This window comes from Ailuropoda melanoleuca, chromosome 3, assembly GCF_002007445.2.
Source record: "Ailuropoda melanoleuca isolate Jingjing chromosome 3, ASM200744v2, whole genome shotgun sequence".
Lineage (NCBI taxonomy): Eukaryota > Metazoa > Chordata > Mammalia > Carnivora > Ursidae > Ailuropoda > Ailuropoda melanoleuca.
In genome coordinates this window covers 65652741-65669455 of record NC_048220.1, presented here as the reverse complement: position 1 = coordinate 65669455, position 16715 = coordinate 65652741, and the positions used below count along the sequence as shown (strand labels likewise).

Here is a 16715-nt window from a genome sequence, read left to right as displayed (position 1 = left end):
ATGTCCCCTTATAATGCAGGGAACTGATTTGGTAAGTCATACATGTCGGAGAGGTCTGAAACTCTAAGGAAATACTTTATGTGTCACCAGATCATGGCTATCTGACTACTCACTTGTTAGTGCTGAGGAGGAGTGAATTTTTTTTTTCCTTATTTGTTTGTTCATCTGCTAGGCAAATACAGGGTGTCATGGTTGATTTAATTTTTATTTATTTTATTACTAAGGAAATCCGTATTTCTTTTGCTAGTCGGTCATTTATATTCCTGCTTCTTTAGATTGTACTGGATATCATTTGCCCATTTTTCTCCTTCCCATGGAGCATTAGATTTGATTATTGGTTTGAAAGAGGTGTCAATATATTTATTGTATTTGTTGAAAATTTTTGCTCCTCTTAGATTTTAAAATGGCATAGCAGATGTGGCTAACTAAACCAAGATGAAGTTTTAGAATCATCTCAGCACATCAATCAGACTGCAACTATCAAAAGATAGACATTTTGCTCAAATTGAAACAATCTATTTAATACTCCTGTTATATACTTTTAATTTTTTATGTTCCTTTTCAGTGGCTTTGAGATTAAGTAACATTTTTTAAAATGCACTTAAAGTAGTTTCGCTACTATGGGAATTATTTCTCTTTAAATTTAAAGAACTCTTCGGAAAGTCATTCTGGCCCTGGTCTTTTGTAGAATATATATATTCTCTGTCCAATAATTCCAAGTAGTTTAAGACATTGCATGTTTACTTCTGCAGTTTGCTCTGTCTGTTGACTTTTGTTTGCTTTTGCTTCTAACGGTGCCAGGTTCCTGGGCTTACCATCCTGGGACTACTTTAAATTAATTTTAACCTTCTTTCTTCTGGGTTCTGAAAGAACACAGTTAGTGGCAGTTTTGGATACATTAAACTAAGTTAATCAAGGGTAGATATAGAATTAAAATTTTCATATTCAAAACTTAGAGCAAAATTTCAGGCACTGTATTAGACTTCTCTATGCCTGTAGACATCCTGACCTCCTTGCTGTTCTTAAAAATAACTTAAGTCCACTTCAACATCATGGCCTTGCACTTCCTATTCCTTCCTCTTAAAATGGTCTTACCCTAGGCTTCACATGCATGGTTCACCCTATCTTTTCACTGAACTCTCTGCTCAAATTTGATCTCCTAAGAGAACTTTAAAAAGACTCCCTATCCATGTGGTATTCAGCTTCATTTTTCTTGATACCATTTTTCATTATTTAATAATTATTCTATTTTATGTAATTAATAATTCCTATATGTATTGATATGTCCCTCTCTATATGTTATATGCACAGTGGTGTCTCCAGCTTTTAAAGTATTTATTGAATTAATAAATGCATAAGTAAATCTGAAGTAATAAACTTAAATTCTATATAGATCTCTTTTAAAATAGTTTTTATTTTCAAATCTTAACCAGTATGAGATAATATCAGCAAAATACAGGACTGGGCAATAAGTATGAACATTCTGAGTATAAATTTATCTTGGTGCTCTGAAACTCAAGCAAATTGTGAATAGTAATAAAAAACTACTAATGATTGATATTATGTTAATTCATTAACACCTACTTGATATCATAACTAAGATGATTGTTAGACAATTATCCTTTCATTCTTCATGTACATAAAATCTTTAATTCAATGCTCTGGGCACTATCCATATACCCGCAAAAAAAGACTATTGATTATACAATTACAGCCCAATTGTTGCCTTTGTTTAAAAAAAGAACCACGTCCCTCATTTCTTATTGATATAAACTATGTTAAATTTCCCAGAAGTAAACTAAAACGTAATACTTGACATTGGGTTACTTAGACTACTCAAATTCTTTCTTGTATTAACTTTTTATGATTGGCTTTTTTTCAGCTCATCAAATAGAGATTGATTTCCTAGAATTACTTAATATTTGGATGATGGTGCAATGGTTGTGTTTTCTGACAGCTTACTATTTATGTGTATTGCATGTGTGTGAGTTGTAGATAAAAATATTAAAGAAATCATCTCTCTCTAGATATATTTATATATGTATATGTATACATATATATCTTATTTCTGCATTTTTGTCCAATAATGAATGCTATTACTATTCCATTCTATGAACTCTATTCTCTAAACCCCCTATTTGATTGCCTTTATTATTCATTTGATAGTTAATTGTCTTGTGTTAAATATATTTCCCATGTATCATTTTAACTAGGTAGTTAGTTCTTTAGGATAGACACCATGCCTTCTTCTTCTTAATTGGTATCCCCAAGTGTCTAGTACAATGTCTAAGACAGTGCCTAACATGTGCTAGGCAGTAAACATTTTTCTTAAGAGTTTGACTTATTTGAGTTTGATCTATAGCTTTGTGTCCCCATGACTGCCGTTATTGCTACTGATGTTACCATTCATAATATTAAGTGCTTATTTTTGAGTGCTTACTATGTTCTAAGATTGTGGTAAATACCCTCAATACATTTTTTTTTTTTAAACCTGAGTCTCACACTGATTTTATGATGTAGGGTCATTTTACAGGTGGAAGAACTGGGCTGTAGAGAGACCATCACTGGTCACTTAGCTTTGAGGTCTTGATCAAGTTCTGCTTTAAATTCAGTCTTCCCTGGACTCAGTATCCAGGTCACCTTCCTGAGCACTCAAACCCTGTATTTCTAAAAGGAGAGTGCACTAATAAATAAGGACCTTGACATGTTCCATCTTTTTGTGGTGACCACCAACTGTTTCTCTGTATTCTCTCTTCCTTGTCTTTCAAGAGGAACAGAAAAATATTGTTTTACATCTTGAAAATATTATGATACATCAGTTAGAAAAAAGGAATAAAAAGTCAAGAAACAAAAGTGTGATAAACATTAATAAAAGCTGATTTGGAAAGGAAGTCTTTTCCCCAAGCCCCAAATGATAAAAGAGTAAGAGATTAGCTTAGGATGGGCAGGTTAATCTTATTTTAAAAGGGCTTTGATTAAAGTTGCACTCTTTTGGCCTTTTTTATGGAAATACAGAATAAAATAAAATAAAAACAGCATCAAACATAAACAAAACAAGTAGGCTTCTTTATGTCAGTAAACTTATTTAAAATGTTCCTTTTATTGTTGAATGCAGTGAAATATCTTTGCATCTTTCCAACTGTGTTTTTCCTACCCCAAGGGAAAATCACTCTGAAGAATGCGGCAAATTATTTTGTATACTACATCCAGGGCTACTGAACCAGAAGAATAAGGACATACTGCTTGTGAGTTCAGCTGGATCAATAGCTCAGCCCTGGGATTTGCTCGTCTGCTAGGTACTGAATGAAAAGCACTAAGCTGCCAGTTTGTACCATGGATATTTAAGACCCCAATGCAGCCAAGAGACGTTTTTCATAAGACAGAAAGCAACTTACCTGTAAAAATGTTTAGATATATGAGCACACAGCATACAGAAAGTATGAAATGTACTTGGCACGTCATGTAGGAAATTCTCTTTCTGTCCTATTACTCAAGAGAAAGAGCACACTCACACACTCACGTACTCACACACACTCACACACAGACAACTATACATAGAAAGATGTATTTGTAGAAGGCCTTTATTCCAGAGGCCTCAAAGCACTCCACAGACATGATCAAATTCATTCTCCTATCTCTGTGAATAAAAAGTGAGTGGTTGTGATTATCTACTTTTTCTTGCTGAAGAACGGCCGGTCATACAGGGTTGGGAGCCAGTCTGCTGGATCTCTCTTTGCCAGGTGCGCTCTTCACCATTGGATAATGGTTGCATAACGTATGTGTGATTGGACGAGTCATCAGATCGGAGTTCTGAAAAGTTGTCCTTCCTGTGTGCTTTTCTGCAACTCCAAGCTTTTCCTCAGTAAACATCCCTTTGGTCTTGGTATCCCAGCAGCGAGAGTCACAAGCAGGCCTATTAGGTAGGAAAGCAGCAAGAAGATATTAGATCAGGCTTTCATGCTTAGCTTGAGATCTCGGTGGTATTGTCACTGTTCTGAACATAAAAGGCTCCCCAAAGTGGTATTTAGAAATTGCCATGAGGAAAGGGGCAATACAAATAAAGCAATTAAAAATGCAAAAATAAAAGTCATCCAGCTGAAAAATAGATATGCACTGAGGCAACGAGAAGTTTCTGGCAGTCGGCTGTGCTTTTTATTCTATTCTCTCGTCCACAGTCAGAGTCAACACAGGCAATCCAGAACGATAGGATAAGTGAAAGCTTTCTATAGCCCCTTCAGGCCCAGTGGCCATCCTGAGGACTGAGGAGTGCTTTCCTGGCATGGGGCCCAGCCGGGACGTGCAAGAGAAGGGGAGCTACCACTTGAGTCACTTTGTGACCTAAAAGTGGCCCTTCCCTCTGGCATTTTCCCCGATGTCTGCTTGTGCTTCAAGCACTGATGCGGCGACTCAATGGACATAAATAATGAAAAAGCAAAGTGTGAAAATGTTTGGGAAGACAACTCCTTCCACTGAAGTGAAAGGAAAATTCGGCTGTGGTTTCATATCTACCTGCTCATGGGCCTCAGGAGTTTGGGTCTGACCATCAACCCAGGAAGGAAGGCGGGATCTCCTTTTCTCCTTTCTTTCTTTTAAAGAAATGGTTCTTTGATCCTTTTTAAGGAGGTGATTGCTAGAAATTGGCTATCCCAGTGTTGAAAAAATAAATTTGGGTCATGTAACTGTCAATCTTGTTCTCTACTCGAAATATTGTTTCAAGAAAGAGTGCCCACAAGTGGCTGAGAAGCAGCTCACCCAAATGGTTATTGTAGCAGGATCTCAGTAATCCAACAAAGGCCGAGTCCAGATTTCTGCTTAACCTGTTAAACTGTCTAACCTTAGGTAAATTGCGTAATGTCTCCAGGCCTGAGATTTCTCCTCAAAAAATAACCAGTAATAATATTTATGTCATATGGTTGTGGTGGGGATTAAATTAGATACTGTCTATAAATGGCTAAATTCAGTGCCAGACATTAGGCAAGCCCTTAATGAACGGTGTGCAATCGGTACTTCTTGATGGTCCAATTTTTTTCTTTCCCTACCCCTGATAAAAACTTTCAAATCAGTGGATTGTCAAAAATTGTTCTGCCTATGGCAAGGACACGTTGACATGCATAACATGGTTGTTTTTTGAGGGTTTCTTCTCACAACTAGTTTTTGTTGACTTTTGCATGCTAATTCTGAATGGCGTAGTCTACCTTGATAAGAACCAAATGCAAAAAAAAGGGAAAAAAACCAGAATTGAAGTGGAAAAGGCTAAATTGAAAAGAATGCCTGGGGAAGAGGAAGTCCAAAGTGTAATAGGAAATCCAGTTTCATGCCGAAGCACGTGGGATGGAGGTTAAATACCAGGGAGAGACTCAGACGCCACCAGCTCCCAAGCTTCCCTCTGCCACTTCCTGTTTATGTGGCCATTGGTAAATCATTCAGCTTCTCTAAATTTCCCCTTTTATCTGCTTCAGAAATGTAAGAATATTAACTACATCGGAGGGTGTTGGAACTATTAAACAAGGATCATATGTCTCAGTTACACTGAGAACTTTCTTCTCTATCTTCTCTTTGGAATAATATTCAACACGCTGTGTGGCCAGCTCATTCACATCACTTGACACCGTAAAATAAAAATGTACACGGTATAAACAAATAGAGGGCTAAAAAAAAAAAAGTTAAACATTTTTAGGTATAAAATAAATTACTCAAGTAAAATCTTAATGTCTTCTATTCTATTATTTATTTAAATTCCCCAAACAAAATGAAGTGGTCAGTTTGGTACTAAGTCTGAGAGTACAACATTCCAGCCCTATCCACCAGCACACTGTGTTTTTACCAATAAAATTTGAAGACGTCAACACAGCTAAATAAAGGCATTTGTACCAATACCCACTTCAGCCATATTTGTTGGCTAAACATGGACCCCTGACTGGTTTTTATTGAGAAATAGGATTGAGATCCTAAGGAACAACCAGCTCATCAATACTACATAACACTGTTTTTTTAAGTGGACAGCAAATTGTGCTGAGCTCAAACACTATTTAGCCCAGTAAATATTCCATAAAATAAAGCCTTCTTACCATGCTTTCAAATATCATAAGGAAAAATGCTATAAATGATAAAATATTTTAAATGGCGTTGGAAATGTCCACTACAGGCTTAAAGAATGAACACTGGAAATAAGAGTGTTACAAATAGACTTTATTGTTTAGCTTTATGGATAGCACAGCATTTTTTTTTAATGTAAAACTATAGAGAATGGCCATTAGCATCCCAGTGATCAATCTCTAAGTTACCTTGTTTTTGGAAGTACAAAAATTTTCATAAAACTGCTGATGTCAATATAGCTTTCAGGCATAGGAAAGTAATTAGGTTTGATTGCAAAAGCAGACTACTTCAAGTAAAAGATTACTTGGATCTTACCTTTAGTTAAATAAAAATCTTAAATAATAATTTTAGGTTGGGATGGGAAAATTTTTTCTGCGTGTTCTTCTAAGTTTCACTAATTAAACTTCTATTTCTAATTGATAAAACATTTTTAAACAACCAGCAAAGTGTCACATAAAAAAGCTCTTTTCTATATTAGCAGAAAATATAATTCTATACAAATTATCTTGGAAAATTAAGAGCGAATGGTATGGTTTAGTTTTAATCAGGCATCAAATATGCCTTTGCCAAATGGGGATTGAGAGTATTTAGATCAGCTGATATTTAAAATAAATAGGGTGATCCAAAAGTAAGTCAAAAATATTTTATAACATAATGTAATTGGCTTTTCCCAGTTCTTTTTAGTTGTATTAGTAATTTGGTGGCAAAATGATGATTTATATGTATAAATATGATTCAAGCATGCATGGGATTTCTGGTAACCATTATGACATAAACCTTTCTGAAATGTCAGCTTGGGGCCTAGGACTCAAGCATGTATCACAGCCAAAAATGGTGACTGGAATTTTCAACCAGAAAATTTTCTGTGTATTAGGAGAGTCCTACAGTTTTACTTCCCTCTTTTCATGCTTTATTTATTTTATAAGAAAAAACCACAACTTTTTCCCTAAGTTTTGTCCACCCAATTCTCTTATATTTCTTCTGTGAAAGAAATCCTAGTCTGTTATTGTCACTTTATAAAAATGACACATTTCAATATAAATAGTTAATGTGTCATTTCAGAATCATGTACTGAGCCTTTTCCTTCCACCAGTGCCATTCTGTCTTGCTCTCTGCTCTTGATGGGGCACTAAGGAGAGGACACCCTGTCCTGAATGTCATGGATGTCATCTCATACTATATGGGGTTTCTATAGTGTCCTATCACAGTTGACCTCTGCTCACTATATCTAGATATTTCTATGAGCCCCTGAGTTTGACCATTGGTGGGGAGTCTGTCTTTTAGTCCTGATCTCACATCTTTCTTCTCTCCCTTGAACCAAAGTGATTGTTCCCTTTGTCTTCCCTTAAGGTGAGAACTTGTCTCTGTTATGTTCTTTTTATCCCCCTGTGACTTTCCTTGAAATTACCCTCTCTTTCTGGGATAAATAAGTGTGATAGCTTAGTGTTGGGAGCTGAAAGTGCACTGATTTAATGTTTTCAAAATTATATTTCCAGAACATTATAATTGTATCAGGTACCGAGGTAGGTTCTGGGAAATCAGGATGAAGGGGCCCATCCCCTGCCTTCAGAGAGCTGCCAGTTTACTGAACAGACAAGAACATAAGATAAGCCCTGGGCTATGGGTCAGTGGAAGGGGAAGCTTTTTAGGAGTATCATTGGAATTAAGACTTAAAGTTTTCCTAAATTTGCTTTCTAGATAGAAGGAACAATACGTTCAAAAAAGCCCAGAAGAGCATGTGGTATGTGAGAAATGAGTTTAGTATGTTTGGAACTTAAAGCATGTGGGGGAAATGGTTGGAAATGATTTGGATAAGTGGGCAGGGCTCCTTTTGGGCATTTTTAGTGTCATGGAGCCTGTCGTCATTCCAAGTCATGCAAGCATTTCAGACTCAGATTTGCATACTTAGAAGGTTACTCTAACCATAGAGTAAAAAATAAATTGAAGGTGAAGGTTGGAGTTGGGTGAGAAGAATTAGACTTTAGGGGGCTGGAGCGGAGGCTACTGAATCATCCAGGTGTGTGCTAAATGGCTGTCAAAGATCGAGTAAATGCAAATATTTTGGGAAGTGGTGTCAGTAGGTTTGGGGGTTGATCACATGTGGAGGTTAGTCAGGAGTGGGAAGTGACCTGATTTCTGGGCATCTGGCTTGGACGATTGAGTAAGTGTCTCTCTCCCCCTACGATTCGGAATAAGAGAGGAGTTTTGGGGTGGATTTGGTGGGAGAGGTGAATGAGATCAAATAAGTTTGAATTTGTGAAATTTGGAGTGTGTGTGGCAGGACCCAGTGGACATGTCTTAAGGAGTCAGTTAAATATATAAAACTGGAGCTTTGTACACTTAGAGTAAGGTGTTTAAAAGTTGTGTACAGTGGCACACCAAGGGTGAACTGTGGGGGCAATCCATCCTGGGTAAAGGCTAAATAAAAAAGGCATTGGTTGTGGAATTAAAAATGAAAACAAAACTAATTAAATGTTAGGCTGCTCTGACAATTCAGAAGAAAGCCATGAAAAAATTCTCCCTGAAAATATCTTTTGTTTGTCTAAGCTCTAAGCAGTTGTGGTTGTCCCATTTATAAAATCATTGTGGATATGCACCAAGAAGACTACAATATTACAGACATTTTTCTTGTGGAAATCCAAAATTGACCAAACAAAATTTCTGAAATTGGCAATTAAAATAATCAGTGGTGTTATTAGGGCAATCCAACAGCATTTAGAACAGGAATCTGGGGAGATGAATGCTGAATTGGGTTACAATGGAAACATAAAAGACGTAGCTATAGATAATGTAAATCTGAATTTATTCAATAAATTTCGGTAATACGTACAGGTCTACCTGATGTACTGATCCTGGGTTATCTCTCTAACTTCACTGTCACCGCTAATCACTTCACTCACGTTGATTTTTTTTTTTAGTGTTCCTCATTCCCTGCTCCCTTGGGGTTTCTACAATTTCTCTTCTCTTCTCCTGGAATGCTTTTCCCCTCATATAGTCATGACTTATTCCTCATTTTTTCTTCAGCTCTCTTACCAAATTTCTTCTTCGTAGTGAGCTCTTTCTTGCTTACCCTATCTAAAACCATACCTCCCACCTCCACCACCCATTTGCTATACTTTTCCTAACTCCTTAGCACTATCTAATGTCGATAGATTCGATTTGCTTTTTATTTGTTCTTTTGTTATCAAATTCCCCTGAAATATGGGAGTGAACAAGAATTTCTTCTTTCATTTATTGCTGTATTCCAGTTTCTAGAGGCTCACAGGCATAGAGTAGTTACATGAAAAATATTTGTTGAGTAAAAAGAGGAAAGATACTGCATGACTGGTGAAAGTAGTTTTATAATAAAGAAAACATATATTTATATAAATAATAGAACTTTTTTTGTGGAAGGGCCCATGTCTTAATTACTTTCACGGTGCCTACCTCAGTTTCTGTACAAAAAATATCAATAAATGGGGTGATCGTATTTCCTGGTTTACTCCTGTGGTCTCAGCATTAATTATTAATTGCACCTCCTTTAATTTTCACAAGTGTCTCAGGATAATAGTATGATCTTCCAATCAATAAATGTTTGATGAATGAAATATCGCAGACTACTGTGGAAAAGTAGAGCTGTTTGAAATATACCATACTTTCCAACTATCCCCTCAGCTAATTATGCATTTAATTGGGTGAAGTACCCAAAGAAAATAGCTTAACATAATTTTTTTCTGATTTTATGTTCTGTGGCTGTCTTAGCTTTATATTTCCACTGTATTATGTAATATATATATGTATATATATGTAATGTATATATATTACATTGAATGGTTCAGTTCACTCATTAAGTATTTACTGAGCCCCTACACTATGTTTGGTCCTTTAAGGAGCTCCCTGTCTGGTAGGGTACTAATGGAATTTTAGGGCCAATATCATAAATGTAAGTAGTTAATATTTTAAGAAGCCTTTTGAGAAGAGGAAACCATGCTTTTAATGCAAATAAGAAAAATAAAAATTAAATTAACTGAAACTGGAATCTTCTAAAAACAATGATGCTCTTAAACGTTTTCTTAACTCTGCCCTACTATAACCCTCCTCCACTCCCCCCCCCAATTGTTACACTCTAAAAATAACACTGTCAGATTTTGGCATTAGTTTAAGTCCTTGTTTTTATAAATATTTTAAAATTTTGTATTTATATACAAATTTTGTATCCTATTTTTACTTTTTCTTGTATCAAAGGTACTTTCAAACTACCTCATGTCACATTGTATCATAAGCCATATCATAAGTATGGCTATAATTTATGTAAACTGCTTAATCCTTTTTTGTAGATATTTGATTATTATTACTTTTAATTCTAGAACAATTTTGTAATAAGTGTCCCTATGCTTCTGGATTACTTTTATTTTTATTTCCTTTGAATAAATAAAATATATAGAGTTAGTCAAGTCACTGGATTTGAGCTAAACTTTTTATAGGTCCTGATATGATCTTCTAAAATGTGTTTCTAAATTTATAGCTTTGATGACAACTTAAGAGCTATATATACATTTTTTTTTCTAAGTCTAACCTTCCTCTTTACTAATGGGTATTATTATTGTCTCTTCTGTTACTAGAAGGTACATGAAAATGTTTTTTGAGCAGAAAGCCAATAGCTACTGTAATGCACAGGCATATTTTTAGTACCTATTGGCCTGGTAATATAATTCAGTGATTAAAAGTCTAGATTTCAGGGGCGCCTGGGTAGCGCAGTTGGTGAAGCATCTGCCTGCTCGGGTCATGATCCCAAGGGCCTGGGATTGAGCTGGTGTCAGGCTCCCTGCTCGGTGAGGAGCCTGCTTCTCCCTCTCCCTCTCCCTTTCTCTCTCTGTCAAATAAATAAATGAAATCTTAAAAAAAAAAAAAAAAAGTCTAGATTTCAGAGGCACCTGGGTAGCTCAGTCAGTTAAGCTTTGGACTCTTGATTTCTGCTCAGGTCATGATCTCAGGATCATGATGTTAAATCGTGAGATTGAGACCCGTGTGGAGCCCCATGTCAGTCTCTACACTTAGCTTAGAGTCGGCTTGAGATTCTCTCTCTCCCTCTGCCCCCCCCACTTTCACTCTAAATAAATAAATAAATAAAATCTTAAAAAAAAAGCGCCTAGATTTCAGATAAAATTTGAGCCAAATCTCACCTCTGTTTAGTACCTGCTAGAATTGCAGTTTTACACACATTATGTAATCTCCTTGAACTCCAGTGTCCTAAAATGGATACAATTCTTGCTTCACAGGATTGCCACAGGCTAATTATTATAAAACCTCTAGCAGAGTACCTGTACATGGTAGGTACACACAATATTATAGTCATTTGTATTAATAAACAGGAATTTGGGTAAGAGGAAAAAAGGTACATCTTTGTTGCTGTTACCTGATGATTTTAATATTTACAGATTATATTTTTTTATGTTGATTGACTTATTATATACATTCCTATGATATTATTCAAGACTCTTCATTTGTGCATTGACAGAAACCATTGCAAAGTAGTTTTTAGGAAAAATTGGCTCACGTAACCAGTTAATTCATGAGTGGACTTGGAGTTGGTTCTCTTGAGATCAGAGACCTTAACGGTATCGTCAGATCTCGCATGGCCTCTGGCCCTGGCTTTCACTCTCCCCTGTCTACCCTGCTCCTTGCAAAGTGGTCTCATTCCCTCCTATGCAGAGAGACACCCTTCATGCAGCTAAGGAACCTGCTCACTGTTGGTTCCAGGCTTCCTCATTCCAACCTGGAAAGAGAGCTCCCGTTTCCCAACATCCATGATTAAGTCTTCTGGGATCTCGCCTCTCAGCCGCGATCACAATTCGGTCAGCTTGTCTCAGGCACGATGCCTGATGGCATCCATTGTATGTAATAAATGAACTCGTCTCTTGCTTCCATATCGGTGCTGATTTTGTCTCTTGGATTCCGTTCTGAGTCTGTTGCTCAGATGAGGAATTTTCATTGAGAAAGTCTGGATGCAGGTGTTGCGAATGCCCAGGCCAGGGTCAGAGAGGCGAGCAGAAATAAGGGTTTAGAGAAACTTGTTGGATATCTAAAAAACTATAGCTACCGCCTATGCTTAGCTGTTGACATGATAGAGAACACTTTGTGTTTCGAAGAACTATGATATGCTGGTTTTTCCGGGTGAAAATTCCGTTTCCCAAGGCATGCCCCGAAGTGCTGAAGGGAAGCTGTTATCGCCCCCTTCTGGGGGTGCGGAGGAAGCAGGGTTACGCTGAGCACTTTCTTCTGGCTGGCCTCCCCGGTCCTCTTCTGGAGCTCTTTATTGAACTGCCTTAAAAAGTGGGGGGAAAACTTTTTGAGGTAAAAAAGTAATAATATTCTTTTGGCTGCTAGTGTAACATTCACGCTCTGCCACAAAACGTCCCTTGGTGCCACTGTCAGAGCCGCAATAAGGCTCGTTTGTCAGTTCCAATGTGACATTTCTTATGTTTCTATATAATGCTTCTTAGATTACAATCCGTAGACAGTAATCATTGTCAGCGGGATCATCTTGGAAAACAAAGAGAAACATGAGCATCCAGCGCCCCAAATCTGAACCGTTTCGTTTGCTCGAAGCAGTGTGCGCCCACTGAGGTGTGAGTCGGCTGCCGTCAGCGTCGTTTCAGTGAGGAATGTGATTGAGTTTCCCCCTGCTATGAACAAGGCCCAGATTTTCATCCCACTTCTAGGGCTGTTCGCTGCGCCTTCATTTTCTTTTATGTGTGTGCGTGTGTGGCGTTTTTGCTTGGAAAGCTATTGCCCCTTTGATTCGGTTTTAAAGGTTACAAGGCACGTGAGGCCAGAAATGTGAGGATTTTGCTGAATCCTTGGTGAAAAGCAGTCATTGCTGCTCAGTTTCCTTCACTGATACTTATATGCGTTTTGATAAATAGTATGCTTTCGCCCAAATTATGTTGACTTGTTTACTCCTTCATCTTGTTCTAAAAATCCCAATTTTAAGGGATATGGAAATGCAAGTGGACGATGAGGTTCTTGATATCAGTTAGCAGGTAGTGATTTTTAGCTTGCTTCATTTTTTTTTTTTAATATTTTATTTATTTACTCGACAGAGATAGAGACAGCCAGCGAGAGAGGGAACACAAGCAGGGGGAGTGGGAGAGGAAGAAGCAGGCTCATAGAGAAGGAGCCTGATGTGGGGCTCGATCCCATAACGCCGGGATCACGCCCTGAGCTGAAGGCAGACGCTTAACCGCTGTGCCACCCAGGCACCCCTAGCTTGCTTCATTTTTAAGCATCGCTCTATACAGAGTGCGAATCGCTTGTAAACTCTCTAGGTAGACTGAGAAAAGCAGAAAAAAGTGAATCCAATAATAGACTTTCTCATATATAATAGACCCTGTTTTTGTGTAAAATATCCAGCTAATTTGGTCTAAAGCTTTTGTGTGGGTATTTATTCAGCTAATTACCTTAATTTGCCAATGGAAATACAACTACACCTAAATGGAGTGCAAGTTGGGAATGTTGCCCAGTGCTTTTGATTTTGTTTTATTACTTTACTCAGAATATTGGTTTCTTCAATTCTCTATTGTTCTCTATATACTTTTATTCCAGGCAAATTTATTTTTATGGCCCCAAATTGCACCTATGTGTGAATAAAATCTAAACTATGGATAATTTCAATTCTATCTTCTCAGACAATATCTGTCCCTATATTCTAGATGCCCACTGGATATTTCTATGTGGCTCACTGCAGGCTCAGATTCCATGTATCTAAAATCGAGCTATTATTCTAAAGTCACATTTCATTTTTGGAGCCTGGATCATCTGGACTTCCTGCCCTTTTCATGGTACCAACCTCTACGTCCCTTTCCAGCTTCCTCTTACATTGCTCATAGCAAAATTCTTCAGAGATGTTTATGCTTGTAGTGTCCAAGTCGTCTCCTCTCTTTCTCTCTTGAATCCAATCTAGTCGGGCTTTTGCCTCCAGCTTTCCCTGGAAATAGCCCTTATCACTGATGACCTCCATGTTGTTAATTAAATTCAGTGCTCCTATCCCAACTCTCTTTTTACTTGAGCTATCATCAACTTTTCCTGCATATATTTTCCTTCTTTCGTTTTCAGCCCAATACCATCTTCTGAACATCCTGCTATCTTTCTGGCTGATCCTGCTTAGTCACCTTTGCTGGTACCTCATCACCCACCATTGGCAGTTTGGACTGCCTTGTGGCTCAGCACTTAGACTTCTCTTTCATATTTATACTCCCTGTGCAGATGTTCTCTTTCAGGTTTATGGCTTCCAGATACTGTTGATCACTTCAGACTTACACCTTCGGCCTGAAACACCCCTTTGAACTCCAGATATCTCTACTTAGATGCTTAATAAACATCTCAAAATTTATATGTCCAAAACTGAGCTTCTGATCCTTCCTCCATAATTTTATGTTTTCCACAGTATTTTCCATTTCACTAAATCCATTCTTCCAATTACTCAGGCCAAACACCTTTGGAGTAATCATTGACTCCTTTTTTTTCTGTTATACACCCAACTCCCGTAGATTGGTAAATACTGTTATATTTCAATTCACAATTAGGACTGTCTACATAACTTGTAGCACCTAGTGCAAATGAAAATGTGAGACCATTTATAAGAAAATTATTAAGAATTTCAAGACTATGACATTAGAGCATTAAATCAGAGGTGGAGTCCTGCATGACAGCCTAAGATGCCCACCCATGAAGCCTGTTCACAATGTAATGATTGTAACTACTCACCTCTTCCACTTATTTGAGATCCAAGCCACCATCATTTTTTTCCCGAACTTTTTTAAAGATTGATTTACTTATTTTAGAGAGGGGGGCAGGGGGGGAGTGGGGGGTGGGGAGAGGCAGAGGGAGAGGGAGAGGGAGAGAGAGAACCTCAAGCAGTCTTCACACTGAGCATGGAGTCCGATGTGGGGCTCAATCTCATGACCCTGAGATCATGACCTGAGCTGAAACCAAGAATTGGATGCTTAACCTACAGCACCACCTAGGCGCCTCAAACGATTTAAATGGGGTCCAGCCAGGTGTCTCTTTTCCTCCTCTTGACCCTTTCAATGTATTCTCAACTGAGCAGTCAGAGAGACCTACTAAAAGATAAATCAGATAATTTCACTCCTTTGCTCAAAGCCCTCCAGTGACTGCCATTTCACTCACAGTAAAACCTCCATTTCTTTCTCCAACCTGAGTTAGTGTGTCATTGTGTCACACCTGGATAACTGCAGTATCCTCCAAGCCTTCTTACATCTGTCTCTTCTGATTGTCATCGGCCTGCATACCTCAGCAAGACCAGTCTTGATGAAATACCATTTTTATCATTTTTCACTTTATAACATTCAATCCTTATACTATTTCAAGTAAAAAACTCCTCTGGCTCTTACAGTCCTCTACAGTCTACCTCAACTCTACACAATAACCCATTGCCCATTTTTTCTCCATTCAAAAAGCACCATTCTCTTTAGTCTGGCCAGTCTCAAATGTGTAGTTGACCCTTGAACAGCACGGGTTTGAACTGCCTGGGTCATTTATATGCAGGTCTCTTTTGGATAAATACAATATATACTATAAATGTATTTTCTCTTCCTTGTGATTTTCTTAATAACTTTTTTTTCTAGCTGACTTTATTGTAAGAAAGCAGTATATAATACACATGACATACAAAATGTGTGTTAATCGACTATGTTATTGGAAAGTCTTCTGGTCAACAGCAGGCTATTAGTAGTTAAATTTTGGGGGTGTCAAATATTGTATGCAGACTTGCAACTCTGTCAGTGTCCCTACCCCCATGTTCTTCAAGGATTGACTGTATTCCACATTTCACCCATAATCCTGCTAATACTATTTTTCTTAGTAAGGGGCATTTTTTTTGCTTTATGCCTGTCTTGATCATGCACATCCTCCAAGGCTTACTTTGTTTCTACTTTCTCCCAAAGCCTTCACTGACTACCCTGGGTCTCACTGATTTACCCTGCATTCTCATAGCTATTGAATGTACATTTTGGCACTACCTACTTCAACATAAAGATGTACTCTATATGGAATTAGTCACTTAATAAGTACCTTTGGGGGGCGCCTAGGTGGCTCAGTCTGTTAAGCATCTGACTCTTGGTTTCAGCTCAGGTCATGATCTCAGGGTCCTGGAATTGAGCCCTGCACACTGGGCTCGGCACACAGTGAGGGGTCTGCTTGAGATTCTTTCCCTCTGCCCTTCCCTGGCATGTGCTCTCCCTCTCTTTCTCTCTCAAATAAATAAATAAATGTTTTTTAAAAAATAAGTACCTTTGGACAGGGTTCATATCTTTTCTATTTGATTATGCACTGCACTGCTGAGCCCAGGGAAAGTGTTCAACACATTCATTTATTAACTCATTGTAGGTATGCTATTAGGCTGTCTAATAGTTACTGATTTACTAAATGTATTACATGTGCTAACAACAAACTAAATATAAAACAAAGCAAAGCAGACCTTTTTGGAGTGTAGCAGAGATGGCATGCAGAATACACAAATAATGAGATTTATCATTTATTGAGCATTTGGCAAACACTGTACTAATGGTTTTATACAGGTTAGCTCATTTATTCTTCACAATAAACCTCTGAGTTAGGCA

The 16715-nt window shown here is 37.6% G+C and overlaps 1 long non-coding RNA gene across 2 annotated transcripts in view; it reads left to right on the top strand.

Moving 5' to 3' along the window:
• The window catches only part of LOC117801399, a 69463-nt gene that overhangs the window by 45806 nt on the left and 6942 nt on the right, over positions 1-16715 (top strand). Inside the window, exon 1 of one of the 2 annotated variants that reach the window (XR_004623892.1) lies at positions 8035-8113. The exons of the other annotated variant lie outside the window; for it this stretch is intronic. This is a non-coding gene — a long non-coding RNA (uncharacterized LOC117801399). Of the gene's footprint in view, positions 1-8034; positions 8114-16715 lie in introns of those variants that run through there. 2 annotated transcript variants of the gene reach the window in all.